The 17,033-nt window shown below is 38.4% G+C and overlaps 1 long non-coding RNA gene across 1 annotated transcript; it reads left to right on the forward strand.

The window, feature by feature from the left end:
- The first annotated feature begins 1,461 nt into the window (after positions 1-1,461).
- On the forward strand, positions 1,462-17,033 carry LOC125965189 (uncharacterized). The gene is made up of 2 exons (XR_007478783.1): positions 1,462-1,523; positions 16,966-17,033. It is a non-coding gene; the product is annotated as an uncharacterized LOC125965189 (long non-coding RNA).

The raw sequence follows: 17,033 nt of genomic DNA on the forward strand, positions 1-17,033 counted from the left end.
GAACAGAAACTTTTTTGAGTGATGCAACTATGAGTCCTCATAAATGAGTTTTATAGAATATCTTTTGTCTGTGTGTATCCGTACGTAAGCACACATACATTAAACATCTAAGTTACAGCAATGATTGATGAAAAGAATATAAATTGCTCTCCCCGCCCCATCACCTCCTTACTTTGGAGTCCAAGAGAATCTACAACAAACAAATGAGGTGAGCACTTTCACCTCTATTTTGTCATCTTAATTTTCAAAGAATTTTTTTAAAGGAATGGATGAATAAAAAGCACTGGAAACGTGGCATCCAACGCCTTAAATTCTCAGGGGCAGGAAAATGAGATCCGACTACTTCCTCTTTCTAAACTTGAGTAATCTCTTAGAACATTATAATCCTCTCATCATCCTAAAGAAATTTGAGCAGCATCTCCCTGCTCTCTGCTTCCAGGCCCCTCTGACAGCAGTAAATGCCACCCAGTCTCCCCCTTCGCACTGACCCAGTCTGCTGGGGACATTGATGTCACCTGACAAATAATGCCTGTACCCAACCCCCAGCCCCCTAGTAGAGTGTGCCTTTCCATTTATATCTTTAGTATTCTCTCATCATTTATCCCATTTGAGCTCAGGCCTTTGTATTCAACTCTAAATATCTCTACAATTCCCAGTGAGAGGCCTAGCCATGCCAGCTTAAGCCACATAAAGATCAACTTACAAAAGACAGGAACTATTTGTGTCCAAAAATGTTGGCTTGTATTGTCTTTGGCCATTTCCTACTGAATAGAGCTACACTCCTGATTAATAATAAAAGTGAAACCTAACATTTATTAAGTAGATAATTTAATAAACCTGGTGCTATAGGAAGGACATCCTATGTGTTCTTTTCAGTATTCCCACATTACCTATTTTACAGTGGAGGAAACTGAGGCTTAGAGAGGTCAAGACACTTATTTAAGGTTACAAAACAGGTAGGTAACATGCACTCAAGCTGAGATCCACCATTTAACTTGAACACCAGCATGCTTATTCACTACACTTCTGAACATAGTCTCTCATTGATAGTTATCTAGGTATTTTCTAGCCAAACTCTAGCCAAATTGTTCCTCCAAAACACTATTTGGAATTATGTTAAAGGAACAGTCTCTCTCATTAGAGTAAACCACAGAAACTTTCATTGTATTAGCAAAGAATTTTAGAAGGATAGTGTCCAGTTAGGGGGAGAATCAAATATCTGTTCATGTGTACCTATCAATCACAATATTTTTCTGCCAAATGTCTTGTTTTGCTTTCAAAAAGCAGTCGGGGCCTTCCCCGGTGGCGCAGTGCTTGAGAGTCTGCCTGCTGATGCAGGGGACACGGGTTCGTGCCCCGGTCCGGGAAGATCCCACATGCCGCGGAGCAGCTGGGCCCGTGAGCCATGGCCGCTGAGCCTGCGCGTCCAGAGCCTGTGCTCCGCAATGGGAGAGGCCACAACAGGGAGAGGCCCACGTACCGCAAAAAAAAAAAAAAAAAAAAAAAAAAAAAAAAAAAAAGCAGTCTGTATCCTTGTACAGGCATACGTCCTCCTACTGCATTTTGCTTTATTGCACTTTACAGATATTGCATTTTTTACAAATGGAAGGTTTATGGTAACCTTGCATTTTTCAGATGATGGTGAGCATATTTTAGCAAAAAAGTATTTTTAAATTAAGGTATGTAAAATTTTTAGACATAATGCTGTTGCACACTTAATAGACTACAGTATAGTATAAACATAACTTTTCTATGCACCAGGAAACCAAAAACTTCATGTACTTGCTTTATTGTGATATTCACTTTATTGCAGTGATCTGGAAACAGAACCTGCAATATCTCTGAGGTGTGCCTGGACCTCTTCTTTCTGTTTATACCAAGTCTACAAATCCATCAAGACCACACCCATACCCTGTACACGTTGAATTTGTTGCTGATTTACTCCAGGGACAGTAATTCCCCTTTTCCCATAAATTTCTGGTTCACCCAACTACACAAATCCATTCAGAAAGGGACCAAACATAGGCTATGAGTATCTACTCTATGTGTACCATGCTTGTTGTAGAGAAGAGCTTTATGTAAGGGGAAAGGTATAGGAACTAGCAAAATATGATATAGTGGGAGAGGAGGGAAGCAGATTCAACACAATCTTGGCCAAGTTACTTCATTTCTGAGTCTCAGTTTCTTCATCTTTCAAATGAAGAGGTTAAGTTAAATAAACTCAGTTCTAATTTCTGGTACATCTTTATATGTCTTTCATTGTCTGCAACACTGTCAGTGCTCAATTAGCAGTGTTGAATTGACTTACTAATTTTGAGTCTTTCAAAAAAAAGATTATGTCTAAACCCTAAACACATATAATTATTACTTGGCTTCAAGTTTTGCCAGAAATGCAAAGCTTCACTGAAATTCTCATTTAGCTTGGCTTGGCGATTTGAGATAGTAATCTTCACAACAAAACCTTATTCAAGAATTCAAATTCAGCCAAGCCAAAACATTACGAAGATGCTTCTTACCTTTCATTCACTCCTAAAGTTATGTCTCTCTGGCTCGTACCCTAAAAGTGCTTTTACAACATTGCAGTGATCTCCTAGTTGTCAAACATAATGGTGACTTTTCAAACCTCATCCTACTCAACTTCTCCATGCCATTGGAGAGTGTTCTTTTTTTTTCATGTATAAATATAAAGATTTTATGTTTTTTTTTTAAATTGAAGTATAGTTGATTTACAATGTTTCAGGTATACAGCAAAGTGATTCCGTTGTATACATATTCTTTTTCAGATTCTTTTCTATTATAAGTTACTACAAGATATTGAATATAGTTCCCTGTGCTATATCGTAGGTCCTTGTTTATCTATTTTATATATAGTAATGTGTCTATTAATCCCAAATTCCTAATTTATCCCTCCTCCCCCCTTTCCCCTTTGGTAACTGTAAATTTGTTTTCAAAGTCTGTGAGTCTATTTCTGTTTTGTAAATAAGTTCATTTGTATCATTTTTTTCGATTCCACATATAAAGGATATCATATGATGTTTATCTTTCTCTGATTTACTTCACTTAGTATGATAATCTCTAGATCCATCCATGTTGCTGCAAATGGCATTATTTCATTCTTTCCTATGGCTGAGTAATATTCCATTGTGTGTATACACACACACACACACACACACACACACACACACACACACCACATCTTCTTTATCCACTCATCTGTCAATGGACATTTAGGTTGTTTCCATGTCTTGGCTATCGTAAATAGTGCCGCTATGAACACTGGAGTGCCTGTATCCTTTTGAATAAGGGTTTTTGTCTTTTCTGGATATATGCCCAGGACTGAGATTGCTGGATCATATAGTAACTCTATTTTTAGTTTTTTAAGGAACCTCCATAATTTTTTCCATGGTGGCTGTACCAATTTTACATTCCCACCAACAGTGTAGGAGGGTTTCCTTTGAAGATTGCTGACTCTTCTTTTCTTACTCAACTCTTGACCTATATGAGCCTTTCTTTACTCTGATGCCTTATTTCTCCTCCTACTCCCATTTCAATCTCCTTTATGAGTTTTTTCTCTCATTTTCCCTCAGATATTTATGTCCCTGGGTTCCATGCTGAGTCCTTATCTCACTTCATGAATTCTCCCTGGGTGGTCTCATCCACATGGCAAACTTCCTAAATGTTTCTTCCTAAATGGAATTTCCCATCCTCACCTCTCTGCTGAGGTTCAGATATGTACATGACAAATATCTCCACCAGAAACATCCCACAAATACCTTGAGGCCAACATATACAGAACTAAATCATTATATTCCATCCCAAAGCTATTCCAGCTTCATTAATATGTATATGAACATAAACTGATCGACACTCTCTCTGTAGGGGATAATGAATATGAACAATTCAGGGAATAAATGCAACCAAATGTTAAAGTCCAAATCCTTTAGTCCTTCAGCACCAAAAATTTCTTAAGTAACTATTTTATTTTATTTTAAAATTAATATACAATGTAACTGACTTTTAAAAATACAGTTCTATGAATTTTAACACATGGATAGATTCATGTAACTATCTCCACAGTAAAAGAACAGACAGAGCAGTTCCCTATCCTGGCTGCCCCCCACCCAAAATTCCCTATATTATCCCTTTGTAGTCACACCTTCTCTTTACTCCTTATTCCTACAAGTAACTGACCTTTTTCCTGTCACTGCAGTCCTGTCTTTTAGAGAATAGCATAGGAATGGAATTATACATTATACAACTTCCTGAAACTGGCTTCTTTCAATAGGTATCACGCTTTTTAGATTCATCCAAATTGTTTTGTGTACAAATACAATTTGTATTTGCACAATATTCCTTTTGTTGATGAATAGTATTCCATTATACGGATATAGCACAGTTTATTTATACATTCACCTACTGAAGGACTTTTGGGTGTTTTCGATTCTTAGCAATTATGAAGAGAGCTGCTATAAATGTTCGTGTTCAGGTTTTGATGTGAAGATAAGTTTTCATTTCCCTAGTGCAAATACCTATGAATGGGATTGCTGGGTCATATGGTAAATATATGTTTAACTTTATAAGAAATTTCCAAACTGCTATGCAGAGTAGCTATATCATTTTGCTACTGGGAATGTCTGTGAGTTCCAGTTGCTCCACATCCTCACCAGCACTTATCAATATTTTTTATTTTAGCTATTCTAATAGATGTGCCACAGTATCTCACTGTGGTTTTAATCTTCATTTCTCAAATGGCAAATAAATATTTTTATGTGCTTGTTTGCCATCCTTTTGCCCAAATTGTTTGGGGATATTTTAGTTCCTTTGTTTTTCCATACAAATTTTAGAATGAGTTTTTATATACTTTCAAAAAATCCTGTTGGAATTTTTATTTGAATTGAGTTAAATCTACAGATAAATTTGAGAGTAGTTAAATCTTTACTATGTTGAGTCTTCTAATTCATGAACACAGTATTTTTTTTAATTGAGTTGTTTGTTTTCTTATGGTTGAGTTATGAGAGTTCTTTTAAGATTCTAGATACAAGTCTTTTGTTGGATATGTGATTGCAAATATTTTCTCCCAGTCTATAGCATGTCTTTTCATTCTCAAAATAGTGCCTTTGAAGCAAAAGTTTTTCATTTTGCTCAAATCTAATTCATCTGTCTTTTACAGATTGTGCTCTTGGTATCACATCTAAGAATTCTTTGTCTAACCCCAAGTCACAAAGTTTTTCTCCTTTTATTTCTTTAAAATTTCATATTTCTATGTTTTACATGTAGATCTATGACCCATGTGAGTTGAGTTAATTTTTGTACAGAGTTTGAAGTTAAGATCAAGGTTCACTTTTTGCATATGGCTATCCATTTGTTTCAACACCATTTGTTGAAAGGCCATCCTTCCTCCATTGAACTACTTTCACAACTTTGTGGAAAATCACATGGGCATATTTGTGTTCTCTATTTTGTTGCACTGATCTATGTGTCTGTCATTTTGCCAATGTCACACTGAATTGATTTCTGTGGCTTTATAGTAAATCTTTAAAATCTGACAGTGTGATTTCTCCAACTTAATTACAATTTTTCAAAATCATTTTAGTTATTATAGCTCCTTTGCCTTTCCATATACCTTTCAGGATCAGCTTATCTGCATCTATAAAAATAATGTTGAGATTTGGCTAGAATTGCACTAAATCTATAGGTCAGTTTGGGGAGAGTTACATCTTTGCTACGCCTATTCTTTCAATCCATAAAGTAGTATATCTCACCATTAATTTAGATCTTCTTTAATTTATTTTGTCAGGGTTTTGTAGTATTGCTCATACAAACCCTGTTCATGTTTTGTTAGATTTATATCTAAGTATTTAAGTTTTTGGAGCTAATGTAATTTTTTTTTTTCTGCACCATGCAGTGTGTGGGATCTTAATTCCCCAACCAGGGACTGAACCCATGCCCCATGCAGTGGAAAGGTGGAGTCAACCACTGGACTGCCAGGGAAGCCCCTTGAGCTAACGTAATTTTTAAAATTTTGTTGATTGCTACTATAAAGAAATACATTTGATTCTTGTGTGTTGACTTTGTATCCTGCAATCTAATTAAATTCACTTACTAGTTTAGGAGTTCTTTTGTGGATTCCTTGGAATTTCCTCAATGGACAATCATATCATCTAAGAATATGCTTGCCTTTATTTCTTTTTCTTACCTTATACTGGCTAGGACATCCGATACAATGTTGAGTGTTGAAAGTGGATATCCTTGGCTTCCCTGGTGGCGCAGTGGTTGGGAGTCCGCCTGCCGATGCTGGGGGGGGCGCGGGTTCGTGCCCTGGTCCGGGGGGATCCCATGTGCCGCGGAGCACCTGGGCCCGTGGGCCATGGCCGCTGGGCCTGCGCGTCCGGAGCCTGTGCTCCGCGGCGGGAGGGGCCGCAGCAGTGAGAGGCCCGCGTACCACAAAAAAAAAAAAAAAAAAGTTAAAAAAAAAAGGAAGTGGATATCCTTCCATTGTTCATACAATTAGGGGAAAAGCATTCAGTCTTTCACCGTTAAGTGTGATGTTAGCGAGGTGTTTTTGTAGATGCCTTTTATCAGGTTAAGAAACTTTCCTTCTATTCCTAGTCTGCTCAGAGTCTTCTTATGAATGGATGTTGAATTTTGTCAAATACTGTTTCTGCATATGATATGATCATGTGATTTTTCTTTTTTAGATTGTTTACAATCTGAATGGTGGATTACACTGACTAAGTTTTTAATATTGAACCAGTATCACGTTCCCAGTTTTAATCTCCACTTGGTAATAGTGGATTATTATTTTTATATATTGAAAGATTCAATTTCTTAATATTCTATTTTGCTGATTATTATTGCATTTATAGTCATGAGGCATATTTGGCCTGTAGTAGTGTTTTGTTTTGTTTCGTTGTAGTGCTGTCTTTGTCTAGTACGTTTGGTATCTGGGTAATTCTGGCCTATAAATTGCGTTGGGAGTGTTCTCTCGTCTTCTAATTTCTGGAAGAGATTGTATAGCATTGGCTGTAATTCTTCTTTAAATATTTGGTAGAATTTGCTAGTGCAACCATCTGTGCCTGAAGATTGCTTTTTTTTTGAAACTTTTAACTGCAAAGTCAATTTCTTTAACTGTTATAAAATTATTTGACTTATCTATTACATCTTGAGTGAGTTTTGGTAGTGTGTTGTTATCAAGGAATTGTTCTAAGTTTTCAAATTTGTGTCAGTAGAGTTGTTTTTAGTATTCCCTTAATATCTTTTTAATGTCTGTGGGATCTGTAGTGATAACCCCTCTTTCGTTCCTGATATTGGCAATTTGTGTCTTATCTCTTTTTTTCTTTGTTAGTCTTGCTAAAGGCTTATCAATGTCATTAATCTCAAAGAATCCGCCTTTGTTTTTTTATTGTTTTTCTCTATTGTTTTCTGTTGTCAATTTCACTGATCTCTGTTCTTACCTTTATTATTTCCTTCTTTCCGCCTTCTTTGGGTTTAGTTTATTCCTGTTTTTCTAGTTTTGTTTTTTTTAATGGAAACCTAGGTTATTGATTTGAGACTTTTCTTCTTTTCTTAGACAAGCATTTAATGGTATTTATTTTTTTAATTTCTGTGGAAAATTCTGTGCAGTAGAAAAATACTCAGACCTGGTTTTAGGGTACATCAGATTTAATTTGAATGTAGACAAGATATTGGTGAATTAATGAATCCATCACCTCATTTGAGAGAGGAACAAAGTGATTCCAAATGTGAAAACTCTAGATGGTCCGGTGCAGAGTTAATCACAGAGTTATAATAGGCAAGAGTTGTTGAGCAACGAACAGACAAAGCTATCTCTGCAGCAGAGTGGGGGCCTCTTCTGCAAGGCTCTTGATCTTTTTTACTAAAAGAAACTCTGATAACCCCATGTATTTTCTTCAGTCATACATGCTCCTACCTTTATGTCTCTTCTACTAGGAAACACCAATATGCATTGTGGAAGTGTCCATGGTATGTTGTTTGTAATATACTCAATTGCTCCTTTTGTGATTCACTCAGTAAATATTAATAAATATTTCTGATGTGTTTGAGGCTACAAAAGATTTACTTTAAGCCTCATATTTTGATAAACATAAAGCAGTTCCCTTAGGCGGGAAACACAATATATACAAATGAAATCTACATTAAGCAGTAATAGTTGTCATTTATTTAAAACATACTATGTGCCAGACATTGTATGTGCTGGGTACATACATTTAATTTCTACCACCATCCTGTAAGGTATACGTAATCAGGAGGGTAGTGTCATAGAAAAAATATAGGTGTGAGAGTTAGAAACCAAGTTTGACAGACTTGTGGTTGCCAAGGGGGAGGGGGGGAGGGAGAGGGATGGACTGGGAGTTTGGGGTTGGTAGATGCAAACTATTACATTTAGAATGGATAAACAACAAGGTCCTACTGTATAGCACAGGGAACTGTATCCAATCTCCTGGGATAAACCATCATGGAAAAGAATATGAAAAAGAATGTCTCTATGTGTATAAATGAGTCACTGTTGTATGGCAGAGATTGGCACAGCACTGTAAATCAACTAGACTTCAATTTAAAAAAATACCAGACATAAATAAAGAAACAAGAAAGAAAAAAGAAACCAAGTTTGAATCTCTGCTCTCTCACTTAACATGACTTAAGCCAGTTATTTGAACTCTCTGAACTTCAGTTTTTCTAACTGACAAATGGGGATAAAATTGTTGTGAGGATTAAAAGTGATAACACATATATGAAAATGTCCTAGTTGGGTAGGGAGAATAGGGTTTTTTTGTGTGTGCGTGTGGTACGCGGGCCTCTCACTGTTGTGGCCTCTCCCGTTGCGGAGCACAGGCTCCGGACGCACAGCCTCAGTGGCCATGGCTCACGGGCCCAGCCACTCCACAGCACGTGGGATCTTCCCGGACCGGGGCATGAACCCACGTCCCCTGCATCGGCAGGCGGACTCTCAACCACTGCGCCGCCAGGGAAGCCCAGAATAGGGGTTTTGAAGTCGAAAATACTTTAAATCCCAAAGTACTGCATATTAGCTATGAGACCTTCAGCATATTATTTATCCTCTCTGTATTGATCTCATATATAATATTGAGCTTATTAGATAGATAGATAGATAGATAGATAGATAGACAGATAGATAGATACAGACAGACATATCATCTTCCCCTTCATCATAAATCCTCTCCTTTAGGTGCCTTCCTCTCAATTACTGGCAACTCCACCAATCCAACCTCTCAGCTGTTCAGATCAAACAACTTGGAGTAATTTTTAATTCTCCTCATGACATAATCAATCTGAGAGCAAATCCCATTAGCTCAACCTTCAAAATTTATCTAGACTTCGTCCTCCTCTACTACGCCCTCCTCCATCACCCTGCTCTGAGCCACCTGTCCCATTGTCATAACTTCCTAACTGGTTTTCTCACTTCCACACTTACCTTCCCATCCACTATTCTCATCACGGCAGCCAGAATGACACTTTTAAACATCAGTCAGATCCAATTCCCCAGTGACTTCCCATGTCAGTCAGAGGAAACGATGGTCTTTCCAATGGCATTAAAGGTCCCTCCAAAGCTCACCTACCCCTACCACCCATCTTACCCCACTCAGCCACCCGTATATTCCCTCCTCCTATGTTCTCATCTGCACCTGTACCATACACAGCCCGCTAGCCTCCATGCCATTCTGGGAACATTCCAGGTTCTCTCCCACCTGAGGGACCTTATAATTTCTATTCCTTCCACTTGGAATGTTCTTCACCCACATAGCCTGAAGCCTCCCTACCTCAGCTCCTTTAAGTCTGCTCAAACATCATCTTCTTACCAAAGCCTTCCTTGTTCACTCATTTAAAATTTCAATAGACTTTCCACCCAGTGCTCTCTGTTCCCTTAGCCTACCTCGTTTTTCTCTATAACATTTATCACCATCTAACAGTGTTATATTGTGCTTATTTACTTTTTTGTTATTATTGTCTCTTCCCCCAAAACACACACACACACAAATGGGAGCTCCATGAAAGCAAGTATTTTTGGCTGTTTTGTTCATCATTGTATCCCCAAACCTAGAATAGTGTTCTCTCTCCCCCTCTCATCTGCTCTCCTCTTGTGATTTCTCCTCTCCTCGTCTACTCTTCTCTCCTCTTCCCTCCCTTTACCTCCTGTCCCCCTCCTCTCTTCCCCTTTCTCTCTAAAATATATATGTAGACATATCATGGCAAAATTTCTGTACTCGTGGAATGTTAGAGAAAGTGATATACAAAGCAAATCTTAAGTTTCCTTGGCTTGTTAGAAAACAACCCCCCTTCAATGGGAAAGAATATAGAATTAATCCTACGTTTAACATATGTGTACTAGCACCCTACAGTGTGTCAGGTACTACTTTATTTAAGAGAAATAAGAAATAACCTGTGACTTCCACTCACTGTCTAGTTTGAGAAAGAAGCGGGCAAATAGGTAAGAAATAAGAGAAAGGTACTCACACACACAAAATATTTTACCTACCGAGGAGGGAATTGTGGGAGGTTTAAAAATACATTTGACGTGGTCAAGATAAAGCTGGTAATAACAAGCAATTAGAGAGAAGACTAATAGCACAGTGTGAATTTGGTGCAGAAGTTTCCCCATCTGATGAACCTAGGGGGTTGACCAAGATGATTCAAGAGTTCCTTTGACAATGAGTCATCCATAATTTCATGATTGCTTTTGCCTGTGTTTGCGATTATGAAATGATCCTCATGCTACCATTCCTAATATTAGAAGATTCTGTTCTAACCAGTACAATATGTTAGGCCAGGGAGTGGGTGTTTGTCGGATGGGTCGATTTGTTCTCCAGTGGGCCAGGGTTACAGTGAACTCAGCATTTACTGGATAATAAACACATACTAGAACCTTCCCTAATTTGCTGAATGGGACTAAACAAGAGGTGTTTGGGGGCACATTCAGGGGAACTCAAAGAGTTAGATGGAGGAATGCGGAAGGTGACTAGTAATAGCTTCAGTGTTCCTGTATTATGAAAACAAAATTGTCCTTCTGAGTAAACATGTGGCAAACTGGCAAATTCATAACTCCTGTGGGCAGAGGGCTGAACATGCCAATGGCACGGTGAAAAGAAGCCTTGAGGACATCCCTCCGATTTCCAAACCTTCTTTTATTAGTGGAAACTTTTGGAGTACTGCTCCATGCCCTAGAGGTAAGGTCGAGGGTGGGACCTTCAGACACAAAGGGAACATCTGGGGGAAAAAACCACATCTTCTTTAAGAGAGCTCTTTGGAAAATGGTAGGAATAGCCAATAAGTGGATGGTACTTTGTGATTTCATATGCATTGTCTCGTCTACTCTCATAGTATCTCTGTGAGGTAAGTACTGTCATTTTCCTCATTTGATAAAATAGAAAACTGAGACTAAGAGGGATGAAGTGACCTTCCCAAAAGGCAGACACAGGACTTGAAGGCTGGTCTTTTCACTCTCAATTCTACACTCATCTTTCCCTACTTGCTGTGATGAAATTCAGGAAAAAAGAGCTTGTAGAATTCTGGTCCAGAGTACTGTTTCCCAGGCTTGGCTGGACATTGAAATCACCTGGGGATGTTTACAAACCCTGATGCCTGGGTGCCAACACTAGAAATTCTGATTTAATTGATCTGGGGTACAATCTGGACAAGGAGATTTTTTTTTTAAGACCTCCAGGTAATTCTAAAGTTTATTCAGAATTGAGAATAACTACAGGGAAATTATTTTAAAGTACAGATTCCCTGAGCTCCAGGTCTTTTGAGTTAGAGTCCCGTTGGTGAGTCGGGGTAATTGTATTATTTTATAATCTTCCCAGGCTGTTCTACTGAGTAGCCAGATCTGAGGACCACTGGTTTACCATATGATCGTTGAAGCTGCTCAAGGTGAGTACTACCTGAAGATCCAGGTACTAGTCCTACCTCTGTTCTTGTTCTTGTTCTCATGGGGAACTGATTCATCTTCACAGTGTCTCTGTTGTTTCTTTGTCCTAAAATGAGGCTACTGGTATTTGTTCCATCAATCTCTTTGAAATGTTCAAAGGAAAAGTGATGAATGCCCAAGTGTTTTAAAAGTTATGACACATCCTACATTTGTAAGGTATTATTATTATTGCTCCCCACTGGGTATTTTCGGTTTTTATCTCTAAAATGGACTGCCTTCTGAACAGGCCACCTCCATAGAAGAAGGATTCTAGGCTTTACTTCCTACTCTCTCTTTTGCCGTCTTTACAATTCGCGAGGAGGCAGCCTATGGCTAAGAAGAAGGGTCACTGCAGATTCTCTTTCCCATCAGAGGAAATAATACATAGAGGAACCTTGCCCCGGTGAGGGGAAATGGAAAGAGATGAGAACTGTGTAGCCCCAAGAGCAAGCATCTGTTGTTAAATATACAAATACAAACAAAGGACTGAAATGTTAGCCGATATGATTTCCCAGCACTCAAATTCAATTCAGAAATGAGACTGCCCATTACCAATAATATCCCATCCAATCGGAAGCATGCAGCTTCTTCACTGGGGCTATGCCAGGGCTTTGTGTGTCTAAGTCTGTAACAGGGATATTAGGAGTGACCTGGCGGTGGGGAGGAGGTACTTAAAGAAACATTGCACATTATACAGATTCTTTCTCAGTTCAGACGCAACTCCTTCCAATAGGTCACTACTCTTCAAATTTTCAGAAGGATGACATAAGGGGATGACCTTTTAGAGGTTTTAACCCTAAAAGGAAGACTGCAAATCACTAAGGAAGACTGAAAATCACTAATGCCTGGGATCCAGTCCCAGAGATTCTGACTTAAATGTTTTCAGGTGGCATCATGTAGGTTTTAAGCCTCCAGGGAGATTGCAGTGGGTAGTCAGTGCTGAGACCTCAAGGAGAGAGAGTTGACAGAATAAGAGGGGCCAAGTCTGTATCCCCAGGCCCTTACTTTCCCTTGGGGGTTCTTCTGTGTGGGAAGAAAAAAAAAACTCATAAAATTTGAGTTCACAAAAGCAATATTTCTGAATAAGTATTTTTCTGTAATATGTTGTTATGAATACCTATGTCATCTAAATTTATAAATTAAATATTATAAATAGACATGTTATTGTTTTACTCATCTCCAAATTTTACATATGTATGCTCCCCCAAATCTTTTTAAAAACATTTTCATGGGCAAAATGAGGAAATCACTCATGATCAGGCATAAATAGAAGAAGGATTGATTCCTACAGTATTTTTAGAGCCTTAAATGTCTCATATGCATTGTGACTTCCTAATGTGGGAAAGGAATATAACATGGTATATTTCCCATTCTTACTTGACCATGGAAACTTAACCCACATAAGACAAGAAGGCTGCAGAATGCATACTGGGAAACTCTGTTCTTGCCCAAAAGGATGCAACCCACCTCAAATATACCTTTAGCAGCGTCCTTTGATCTCTAAGCACAATGCCTCCATGTGTGTGTGCTATCTTACTGCTCATCATAATGAAGCTATCTCCTGTTGAGCTAGTACATTTCATCCAGGAGAAACTTTTCATTTTGTTCCTTTCTGTCATTCACTGGAATACCAGCCTTACTGAGTGATTGACATAACAAATGAGCTCACTGTTCAGATGCGATCCTAATCCCTACGACAGAGAATGCTCTGGCCATTTTCAAGCTCATCAGTATGATAATTCCTTAACTATGCAACATCCAAACCACCACAAAATCATATACCAAGTAATGGAGAGTCAAGTAGCACTTCTCATCTGCTAGGTGATGTGTGAGTATACAATGATGGGTAATAATATGAATTGTAATTCCAATGAATTGGCGATTCCTTGGGCTATGGTACTGATTAAAAAATTAATAATAGGGCTTCCCTGGTGGCGCAGTGGTTAAGAATCCGCCTGCCAATGCGGGGGACACGGGTTCGAGCCCTGGTCCGGGAAGATCCCACATGCCGTGGAGCAGCTAAGCCCATGAGCCACAACTACTGAAGCCCACGTGCCTAGGGCCCATGCTCTGCAACAAGAGAAGCCACTGCAATGAGAAGCCCACGCACCGCAACAAAGAGTAGCCCCCACTTGCCAGAATTAGAGAAAGCCTGCATGCAGCAGTGAAGACCCAATGCAGCCAAAAATTAAATAAAAAATTTAAAAAAAAAAAAATTAATAATAACTATGAGTGATATTAGTGATCATATTTGGAGTATATATTATGTGATGGCCTCTGTACTAAGGACTTAACATTTAATTCTCACTATAATGATCCCCACAAGATTGGTACTGTTATCTCCATTCTACAACTAGCAAAACTGGGGGTGTGACTGACAAGGGGTTAATATCCAAAATGCAAAAAGCTCATGCAGCTCAATATCAAAAGAACAAACAACCCAATCAAAAAATGGGCCGAAGATCTAAATAGACATTTCTCCAAAGAAGACATACAGATGGCCAAGAGGTGCTCAACATCACTAATTATCAGAGAAATGAAAATCAAAACTACAACGAGGTATCATCTCACACCAGTCAGAATGGCCATCACCAAAAAATCTACAAACAATAAATGATGAAGAGGGTGCAGAGAAAAGGGAACCCTCCTACACTATTGGTGGGAATGTAAATTGGTACGGCCACTATGGAGAACAGTATAGAGGTGCCTTAAAAAACTAAAAATAGAACACCATATGATCCAGCAATCCCACTCCTGGGCATATATCCAGAGAAAACCATAATTCAAAAAGATACATGCACCCCAATGTTCATTTCAGCACTATTTACAATAGCCAGGACATGGAAGCAACCTAAATGTCCATCAACAGAGGAATGGGTAAAGAAGATGTGGTACATATATACAATAGAATATTACTCAGCCATAAAAAAGAACAAAATAATGCCATTTGCAGCGACATGGATAGACCTAGAGATAATCATACCGAGTGAAGTAAGCCAGACAGAGAAAGACAAATATATGATAATGCTTATATGTGGAATCTAAAAAATAAGTGGTACAAATGAACCTATTTACAAAACAAAAATAGAGTCACAGATGTAGAAAACAAATTTATGATTACCAAGGGGAAAAAGGGGGTAGAGGGATAAACCGGGAGATTGGGATTGACATATACACATTACTATATATATAAAACAGATAACTGATAAGAGCCTAGTGTATAGCACAGGGAACTCTACTCAATACTCTGTAATGACCTATATGGGAATAGAATCTAAAAAAGAGTAGATATATGTGTGTCTATAACTGATTCACTTTGCTGTACAGCAGAAACTAACACAACATTGTAAATCAACTATACACCAATAAAAATTAATTTTAAAAAACCTGGGGGTGAAAGTCAACATAATCTACCCAAAATCACATAACTACTAAGTAGCTAAGTCCAACTACTTAACCCTCTATGACACTGCATTTCTCAATCTGTAGCTTTCCAGAGATTATCCCAAGCTGTTTGAGGAAAAAGGCTGTCTAGCACCATATTCCAGAGTTGTACCTCGAACTCTAAGTGACTGGCTTTTATACGGTAGCTACAGCTGGTGGCAGACAGAAGTAAATAAAATGAATTAGTAAAAGGCCTATCTAATACTAACCCAGAACTTTAAAAAGCCCAACAGTGTACTAGAAATGGTTTCTATAAACATTTTTTATTTTCCTATTACTATTTTTTAAATTGAAGTATAGTTGATTTACAATGTTTCAGGTGTACAGCAAAGTGATTCATACATGTGTATGTCTATACACACACACACACACACACACATATATTCTTTTTCAGATTCTTTTGCATTATAGATTATTACAAGATTTTGAATACAGTTCCCTGTGCTATACAGTAGGTCCTTGTTGTTTTATATTATTTTTTTAAGGTACTTGTTCTATTGTATTTGACAACTCTCCTATGAAGAAAATCCTGGGAATTGTTCCCCAAGGAGGAACTATTGATATAGCAGGAAAATACTACTGACCTAGGTTTGAATCTGGGCCTCTACATGACTTTGAGTGAGATACTTAACCACTTCTTGTCGAAAAACTGGGGATAATTTTATCTTCTTTGCAGAGTTGTTATGAGATATAAATCAGGTAATGTCATTTGGAAAGCCAGGCACATAGTATTTGTGCAACAAATTATAGTTTTCTTAAGGAAAACAATAGGAAAAACAACAACAATTGAAAAGGTGGCAGTCCATCTGCTCTTCGGCCCTTTAGCTTCCTGGTGCTGATACCATTTGCAAGTTCCCACTAGGGGGTGATCATACTGTGCTCCAAGTGATTATTTTAAGTGGCTCAGATTTGGCTGAAAAAGGTAACATTAACTCTAAGGGCTTACCTTGGGCAAAGATGATATAACCTTGCCACCTGTGAAGAGGCAGACACATGCACCGACGGAGCTCCAGTGATGAAAGCTGCAGACTGCAGGACGGTCTCTGTACTTCCTCAGTGCGCTTTCATCAGTGTGCATTCTGGCAGTTTCCCAGCCACCAGGAAATCTTTGTACCCAGAGACTCTTTTAAGTCAAAGAACAATGATAAGTACATTTGCGTACCCTATGAAAAGTATATAATGCAATCTGAGGTATTTGATGTAAGTCATAATTAAAATGGCTAAATCTTCACAAAATGATACAGGCAGGACCACTAATATTTCATCTTTATAGTTGATGAAAAATTATTAGTAAATTATTTGTATGGGCATTTTTGCAGATTTATATTTAACTTTTAGACTATAACTAACTCTACTACTTTGTAGATGGAGGGGATACTTTCTTTTAAAATCGAAGACAGGGGCTTCCCTGGTGGCGCAGTGGTTGAGAGTCCGCCTGCCGATGCAGGGGACACGGGTTCGTGCCCCGGTCCGGGAAGATCCCACGTGCCGCGGAGCGGCTGGGCCCGTGAGCCATGGCCGCTGAGCCTGCGCGTCCGGAGCCGGTGCTCCACAACGGGAGAGGCCACAGCAGTGAGAGGCCCGCGTACCGCAAAAAAAAAAAAAAAAAAAAAAAAAAAAAAAAAAAAAAAAAAAAAAAATCAAA

Source organism: Orcinus orca, chromosome 8, assembly GCF_937001465.1.
Source record: "Orcinus orca chromosome 8, mOrcOrc1.1, whole genome shotgun sequence".
In the NCBI taxonomy this organism is placed as follows: Eukaryota; Metazoa; Chordata; class Mammalia; order Artiodactyla; family Delphinidae; genus Orcinus; species Orcinus orca.